Below are 9,819 nucleotides of genomic sequence, written 5' to 3' on the forward strand. Positions count from 1 at the left end.
GATCAATGGGTATAAGACTTGCATTACTTGGTTATACACCCAACGGTTCTATGGTATATGGTTCCCTTTTATGGTCAGGTAATTGTCTGGTCTAGGGGGTACATTGTCTGGTCTAGGGGTACCCCCATGAACCTCAATAAGCAAACCATCTTCAGCTTCTTGATCCAACAAACATGCTTCAAATCGATGGTGGTGAGATTCCCAATTTGGTATGCTCGGATGATAAAGTATCTCGGCCCACGATTCCAAAAGTGGTCTCTAGTCCACCCTCTTTGGATACGAGAAGGATGAGGGAGGGACAACTTCTTGAGTATTTGCATCATTGTATCGTGGAATTCAAAATTCAAGGAATGACAAGATGTCTTGAAGATGCATTAGAAGACTAGGAATCTGGAGTGTCTTCCTCATCCTACAATCATTCATTCACTAATCAAGTTTTACTAGTAAGGTATTTTGTCAAGCAACATCTAATTGAGGTAAAACATATAGTTCAAAACAACCCTAAATAACAAATCCTAGGAAGTAAAACTATGCTCTGATACCAATTGTAAGGTCCACCAACCTAAAAGGGGAATCCTTAAGATAATGTACTAAGTCTAAAAAAATTTCCTATTTGTCAACACCTCGACCGTGTAGAGATATGAGGATATGACTACTAGACCTAGTTCTATCCTCTAGGGGGAGCATGGTCTCTTAAATGATTCTTAAAATCGAATCACCCATAGAGTGATTGATCTATCTTGGGCAACCTCTATTCTTGATTCCTAGAAACAACGTCATTTTCCCATCTATACGAGGCACGACCGCTGCTCTAGTCCTCTAGAGTAGAATTGCCTAGGGACTTACTTACCTAGCGTAGTGTGATCAATTAATTTTGTTGAAAAGTTACCCGACTAATCGGATCCATCCGTGATGGCACTATCAAGGCGTTCCATCCTCCCACTTTTCACCCAACTCACACATTATTTTTGTTTTCTAATTAATCATACCACACTGTGTGACATATATAGACAAGTTCATTAATTAGGGATCTTATACGATGTTCATTAAAATAGTTATTTGACTTAAAACAATGGAAAGAAAGAACTTAATTAAAATTAATTACAAAGGTTCAAATCTAACTATAGCCAGATTCAGCTTCTCGTATTCCATGTTTTATTCCATAGATAATCTAGAATTTGGCCTTCCAGTCTCCATAGACTAGGCAATCCCACGAGACCATACACCTCGTTGTTGGTAGCTGCCCCAATGAGGAATCAAGCTGGCCTATCGCCCTCTCATGCTTTGTCACTTGATCCCTCTTGCTCCTCGGAGGGATGTCTACGCACTAGGGTGGGATTATTTACCGTAATAGCTTGGGCATGCAAAACTAAGCATCATCCATAGTTCTCACCAAAGCGGCGAGTTTCAACTTCCTAATGGTATGAGGGATAACTTGGGCTGACTCCAAGCCTCGCTATAACATCGCCACCCAGATACACAAGCATAGGAACGAGGTTAGCATCAAGGCGAGGAGAAGGTGTACCTGTACTTTGATTTAGTAAGATAGCAACATAATAGTTCAATCCAACCTTATAAGATATGAGAAACAACATTATCTTTTTGAGAAAGCGAAAATTCTACAAGAGATTTGATATTTTTTTTTAAAGGAAAAAAATTTAGCATCCTTTATCTGTCTTAATTAATGATAACATCAAGGATTAATCTAAAAACCTCTTTTTAAATGATTTTTAAGCTAACCTGCCATGGGGGACTCCCAAGGGGGAAGACTTGGGGCTGCGTTCGAAGCATTCCCTCTTATGTCGTTGTCGTGCACACTTCTCGAGGAAACATTTTGGCATCTTTGAGGAGGAGCCATACTACCCACCCTCTCATAGCTCATGCGATCATGAACTCAATGCTATAAATGGATTGCAATTTGGAGTCCGTTTGCTCACTTTATGAGCAAAAGACCCTTCCGTGGAAACCATCTCTCAAAGCAAAAGTGTGCTTGCTTAAGTATCTTTATATGGGGGGAGTAAATAGTAGAGTGTCCTTAAGCTGAGAGCAAGGGCTAGCTAGAAACTAAACCAGAGGGTTGGGGGAGGAGAAGGGTTCTCTCCTTAAGTCTATTCACACAAGGGGAGATTAGCGTAGGACACCCCCTCATGTGGAGGCTACAACTCAAAGAATGGTTGATGACAAAAGTACGAAAGGATGTCATGAGCATGTCATCAAGCATCATGATTTTATGTGGATGATGAGTGTGAGGAGGGTTAGATAGTGTACCAACAACCATCCTCTCAAATGAATACTCTTGCTCTCTTTTACGTCATGACATGCATTCTTTGGATTCCATTTGGTTTTTATGTGGTTCATTGGCTATCGCATGTATTGATAGATTGTCAATATGAATCAATGCTTGAAAACCACACGGTTGTAGGGTGAGGAATCATTGGTTGTTTTGTCTATTTTTGTAATCATTTAAGTGCTATGAGTATGTTTTGTGATTCGCCTTTTATGATTGCATGTTGATTTGAGAAGTCTTAAATGACAATACGTGTTAATATATTCAAAAGCTATTATAGCTGCTCGAGTTTGGAGCTTGCTCGATTATGTTCACTCGGTGTCTTGTAACACTCCATCGGCTTAGATTAGGGTAGTGCTAAGGCTTTAGCACTTATTTCTACTTCCTTGCTATGGCCTTCAACCTCAACCTCTGGAAGCAACAAAATAAATGTTGCTTCCCACCACGAGAGAAATTTATCTCCCATATCTATAATTCCGGACTCCTCTAAGATGTTGATATCTATGATATGATAACTATTAGAGTCAAAATGCTTCCGTAAAGTAGTCAGGATCATTACTATATAGGTGAAGGAGGAAGTCATAAAGAACCCAACCCTTACTAGAATCATCTAGCTAGTAAGCATATTTGCTAACATGAAAATTCATATAGTCAATCTGAAATCTTATCAGCAGTCCTAAAAGAACATCAATCTTCTGGGAAAATATGTGAAACAGTTCTTCAAATATATGACCAAAATCACTCCTACTAATGAGATCATCATAAGCTTGACATGCATCCATAGTGAGGGGTAGAGAAAGGCTAGAACTCAAGTATGGAGCTAAGAAGAGCTAAGACTAAGTGAGTGAGTAAAATGAGAGAATAAAAGTGACATCTTACATAAATACTTTAAAAAATCTATTTTGGATAATGTCCCATGTTGGTAAGTTTTTAATACCAAGATAGTAGTAATTTGGACACAAATTTACTGTATATACTTTGCCAAAAAATACAAAGAAGATATATTAAGTTAAGCCACAAATGCCAAAGTAGCAGGAGGAACACACTTGATACAATTGAATGTGCTTTTTGACTTCTACATATAATGTTTTCATTTAGTCAAAATTTAGAATAATCTGGTGTGCTATCTCTAACATCCTTCAAGGTTCATTTAGAATTGACCATGAGAATATTAATTCCAAATTAAATTGAAATTTCTTCTGAATCCAATAGAAACCAACATTCTCTTTCGGCGTCTATACTCCAAACCCATGTATAGGGTTTGTCGAGAGATGTGGTATGACATTACTATTGATTCTGTACAATCATTGCACTTGATTCTGTAAAATCATTGCACTTGAGTACAATAAAGCTCTAGGATTGGTTGAGAAATATGGGGAAAAAGTAGCAGGTTACAAGTTCCAAGTGCAAGATCTCTCAAAATAGATTGAAGAAAATGAGAGAGAGGAAAAAGATGTAGATTAGCATTAAGAACAAGAAGTCCTCAAGAAATGGTAAGATATAAGAGAGAGAAGATAAATTTACATGTTGGAGGCTCCAAGAGCAAGAAGCTCTCAAGAATGTGTGAGCAAGATGAGGGATAAGAGAAAGGTACAGCTTGAAGGATCAAAGAGCATGCATAAAGCCTACAATGAGGGGAAAAAGTGAAAAAAATGGACATATACATTAAAAGCTACCTTTCTTGAGAGAGATTTGACTTTTTGGGAGGGAAGCCAAAATTTTAAAATTTTGCGCCTCACTAGGCTCTATGAATTTTACAAGTGTAGAGTAGACCAGTTTTTGAGGTAGCCCCTACTCTAAAAAGAGCATAATAACTTAGGATGACTTTAGTACTGGCCCTAACTTCTAGCCAATAAGAAACTAGGAGAGGGGTGAATAGAGGGGACCACAATTGTCACATTTGCGTATAAATGGAATTTTTCTAATTTCCCATCTCAATTATTACTAACGATTGCTTAAAATTTGGCCCATTTTTAGCCCATATTGGCCCTAATGGTCATGGATGTCTTCGTCCAGGTTGCCCAAGTATTCATACCACTCTTCCTTTACTAAAAACAATAAAAATTCATCAATTCACATTCTATCACTCTAATTGAACCCTATCCACACATGCCTCATAACAAAACTTCAACAGAACTAAAAATAATGGTTATTAGCATGCAAAGAAAGAGCAATGAACACAAAGAAGTTGGAAGAAGCAAGATAGCTATCCTGGATGGTGGCGGTGCCAAAAATGTTATGGCTCATTCATAGCTTCTCCAGGACTCTCCCATTCTAACATAAGTAAAAAAACAACAACTATTGTAAGGAACTTACCTTTCTTCCAGCTAGAGATTCATAGCCTCTAAGCTCCAATGCCTTCCTCCTTATATTGTCACCCTGCCAAAGAGGTACTCCACTTCCCTGAAAGGACTCACGTCTCTCACTCTCTCACTCTCACTCACTCTCACACAATGAAAAAGAGGCACATGTACCAATAATCATACACTCTACTCTCTACTCTCAACACTCTCTCTCTCTCTCTCTCTCTCTCTCTCTCTCTCTCTCTCTCTACAAGATAGAGCAAGTAGACATACACAACTCAATTGAAAAAAAGGGGGATTGGCACAAAGGGAGATTGTGTCTATTCATTATGAGAATTTCACTTATATACAATAGGCCCTTATTCACACTTGGATGCTCAAACTTAACCCTAACTACTAAGCTTGGTATTTTGCTATATTTCTCATAAATGTATAACTTTTTAAGTGCCATTTACATGACACTTATTTGGCTACTCTCATGTGTACAGGGAGCGCCTTGCTAAGCCCGAAATGGGATTAACAGCAAGTGAAAATCTTGAGAAGACGTTGCCATGAAATGTTGTGGTGGCTAGAGGAATTCAACTTGCTCAGAGTTTTGACTAGAGAGCTGTGACATCTCATTGAACAACTTGTGATGGTTATTGCTTTAAATATGAATATGGTGTATATTATTGAAATCTTGCCTTATTGATTGAATATTATATTTATGTGATGCATATGTGTTTGTGTGTGGAAGCCTATGAGGATACCACATAGGTTTATGGATTACCATATGGGGGTCATCTATGGGTGCATCACACATGACCTTGATCCCTCTTGACCATTTTAGTACCTGGTGGTGGCTAAGTATGTGTGCTAGTACTAAACGTACATGGCTTCTAGAGTGTTCATGCTTTTGACACCAATAAAATTGGAGTGTTCATGCTTCTAGGATAGGTGATTGACTGGAAGAAACATAGGATTATTTAGCTCTTCTGTTGAGGCAGATGTGAGATATGTAGAGCTCCTCCGATCGTTATGATGGCCTAGGTGCGTATCATCTTAGTCTAAGAATCACGGATGTGGCACTGATATATTACTTATGACATGTGATATGAGATATAGACATATAATATATGCATGGATGAAAAGAGTTGTATGTTTTCTTTATGAAAGGATTGTTTTTAAAGGAGTGCATGTTTGAACTTATCTTTATGGTGTGTGTGAGTAAAGTGGAAATTTCAGTTATGGGTACACGAGTTCACACAACTCTATAGGTCTAGTGGAGGTGGGTGGAAGGCTAGACCCATGGGATTGGAAGGGGCTAGGCTGAGCCTATGGATCCACTAATGGAATGCCAAACTCCTCATTAAGGCTCTTCTTGGAGCCTACAAGAATCACCATCCACATATGTGTGACTGTTTTATAGATTAGGCACAAAACATTGATCTATTTTTTTCTTCCCTCCTTTGCATGACTGTCCTCCTCAACTTGCTTGACCATGGACTAACATTGGATTCACTCTGCTAGAGGATTTCTAGCTCCACTAAGCACCTATGATTGTTGCTCTACATGTGGGGAAACATCTTACTTCTTACATCTACATCTTTTATTACCTTCATTTGGTACATAGCAGCTACTCATCTCATCAAAGCCAACATCTCACAAGTGGTTGCTTATAACATCTATAACCTTTTTTCTCTAAAGTATAAATAATGAATATGTATTTCTCTACCTTTGGATCCAACTTTGTTCTCACTTCAGTGGAAACATGTGTATATGCAATACACCCAAATACTTTCAAGTGAGACACATCTAGTTTTGTGCCTGAAACTTTTATTCAGGCGTCATACCATGAACATATATAGCTAGGGTCCTGTTCATAATATTGACAATAATTACTATTGCTTCTTCCCAAAAGTAACCCAAAAATAATTGGCATATGCTTTTCAGACATCAAGGCATGTGCCACTTTTGCAATGTTTCTATTTTTCCTTTCTGCAACACCATTTTATTGTGGAGTGTATTTGTATATGAATTGGCTCTTAATCCTCTACTTTCTCAAGAAGTCATTGAGAACTCATTGAAGAAATTCTCTCCCCCACCATCTAATCTCAGGGATTTTATTTGCATGTCCTTTTTCCTTCTTGACCTAAAAGTGAGCAAATACCTTACTTTTGTTCTTCATGAAATAAACCCAGACTTTCCTAGTGTGATCATAATGCAACAAAATACCTGTAACTTGTAATTGTTGCAGTTTTGGTTGATCCCCATATATCCAAATGTATAGCATCCAATGGCCTTGCATTGACGTGCTTTTCATGTGGGAAAGCATGTTTGGCCACTTACCAAGCTAGCATGCTTCACATACTTTGTGCATATACCATCAACTTTAAACTTTGGTAAACCAGCAATAATAATATTTTGGGCCTAAATAGACTTCAGCCTACTACTATACCATCAACCATGAACTTTGATAAACCTGCAATAATGTTTTGAGCCTACATAGAATTCAGTTGGCCCCGCTATATAGTTACATGACCAATGCGCTTGTGCTGTATATCAATATCTACAATGACACTTGTCTCATATGTGCAAACATGCTTACTTTCACCTCAAGCATGTTAACATCTAAAGTAAACGTTATATCATTTCTATTATCATTTGCAACCAAGCATTTGCAAACAACCAACTAAGCCGTATTGATTTTTGAAGTCTTCCACAAAACACCCTTGAGGATTGAACCTCACTTGTGCAAACCTTGGTCAAACATCTGTCCAATAAAAACCATATTCTTTGTAATATATGAAACATGAAGTACATAAAGTACTTCATGTTGCCATTCTACATAGAAGACAATGGCACTTTACCAATATACATAATTGGATACACAGTATCATCACCTATTTCCACATATCCTAGTTTTTCCATTTTCTGCTTATCTCTAAACCACTCACCATGGCTAGTCATGTAGTTAGAGGCACCAGAATACACATACCAAATATCTCATAATCTTGACACATCTCCTATTGTGGAGCTAAGCATGTGCTGCATCTCTTCACTTTTGTCATCACCCTATTTACTTGATGATGCATAGTTTCCTTATTGTAACTTTTCACTTTTGATATCATTCAGCTTTTTGTAGTAGTTCTTTGCCATGTGCCATGGTTTTCCATAATAATATCACTCTAAGCTATTTGAATTTTGATTTCTTTCCTAACCACCTTGGCCTCTTTGGCTCCCCCTGCCTCTAGAGAAGCCTCTTCCACTTGTATAAGATTGATTTTCTTATTTTCATTGTTACTGCTAGTTTCAATTTCCAAATTGACCACCACCTCATCCTGTGGATGAAGACTTGCCTCTGTCTCTACCTATATTCGAGTAGAAGGCCTATTTATTTGCATTTCCAGAGGATGAACATCCCCTAATGTTCATCTCTTCAGGGATGAAGAGAACAATCGGCTCTTAAAAATCAAGAAAGTTCTCATGAATTCTAATGGAGGTCTGAAACTGGCTGTATTCCTTGCTAAGACCATTCAAGGTCACCAAAACCATATCATCATTATCTACTACTAGTGATCCAATAGAAGCATCTACAAGCCCTTTAACCAACTTCCCTTTGGTCACATTATGCAGCTCCTGCTTTAGCTACATCTTTCAAGCTTGGTTGTTTGTGATGTACATCTTCAGCAAGGTATCCCAAGCCTCCTTAGGCATTTATACATCCTGTATATGCGCAATCATAGAATCTGTTATAACATTGATAGACAACTAGAATAATACCTTTCTGGCTCTTTTATGTTATGCTTTTTTATATACCTATATTTGCTGAGGGGTGGGATTTTCTTCACCAATCTCTGGTTCCTTTTCATTACCTATGATGATGAACTACCAATATCCTTTTCCCATAAGGAAGTTAGTTATCCTGACCTTCCACACTTGGAAGTTATTCTTATCCAGCTTCTTGCTCAATCTAGGATAGATTGTCAGATATGCTATTCTACAACAACTTACCAAATGGTGCTTTAAAAAACTTCTACACTTATAGAAAACCTACAATCTCTAACATAGCAGTATTGTAAACCTATTATAATGCCAATGTATGTGAACCAGTCACATAAACATACATCCCACCAACACCTGTAGCACTTAGATTCTGTGCACATACTATCATTGAACCAAATTTTTAATGCAACTTTGCTTCAACTAGAAATTGGGTGTATAGCCAAAATTAACACTTTCATAGAGTGCCTACAAAAATATTACAGACCCAAAACAGGTTTTGAATCGTATCAAAACTCGTAAAAACATAGTTAATGTAGTTAACATAGTTAAATGCACATAATATGGTCTTCTTACCCAACAAGATGCCTCAATATGAGACAGTGACTTCCCTGTCTACTTGTAGCTCTCAAAGCTACCAAAGGTGTTTCTCTAAAATTAAAGAGAGGGAAAGAGATGGAAATACCCTTACCCGTGTACTGCTTCCTTGCTTTTCTTGTTCTTATCTCTTGCTTGCCTCCTTAGCTCTCACACAAACCTAATCTCTAATACCACAAAGAGAATGCAAGGGAGAGGGAGAGCTTGAGTAAGAAAACACACATACACAAAAGAGAGAGTAAGATACAAGAGAGAGATGGATGGTTGAATTTTTTTCTGTCTTCTTCTCTTCTCTATAACCATTAACTTAAGAGATAAGAGTACATACTGTAAGGGAAGTACTTCCCTTACACATTATAAGGGAAGTACTCTTCTACTATAATAGTGCTTAGTGTGAACTCAGCTATATAAGTTGGTGTTAAAACTATGTCAGAACTCTAATATCCCAAATATGGCTGTCACATAGCCTATCATCTTGGCAACATATCAACCATAATTTCACAACCGTGAAGTGAAATAAGTGTGGATGTTATCACTCAGGTGGGTCATCAATGTCTACAACACTAGTTGCGCTCGATATCTCAACACTACATCATGTCTAAGGCTCAATGTGTAAGACTCAAAGAAAGCATCAGTGTAAGAATATAGGAATGTAGTATAACTCTAATACCCCAAATATGGTTGTCACATAGCATGTCATCCAATGGTGCTATAACTATGCCATAACTCTAATGCCCCAAATATGGCTGTCACATACCCTGTCATCCACCAACCACACTGGCAACATATCAACCATAATCTCACACCAATTATGCCAGTGAAATAAGTGCAGATGCTATCACCCAAGCAACTCATCAATGTCTGCAATGC

Source organism: Cibotium barometz, chromosome 55 (assembly GCF_041138505.1).
Source record: "Cibotium barometz isolate CiBa-2024 chromosome 55, ASM4113850v1, whole genome shotgun sequence".
NCBI classification, from domain to species: Eukaryota; Viridiplantae; Streptophyta; class Polypodiopsida; order Cyatheales; family Cibotiaceae; genus Cibotium; species Cibotium barometz.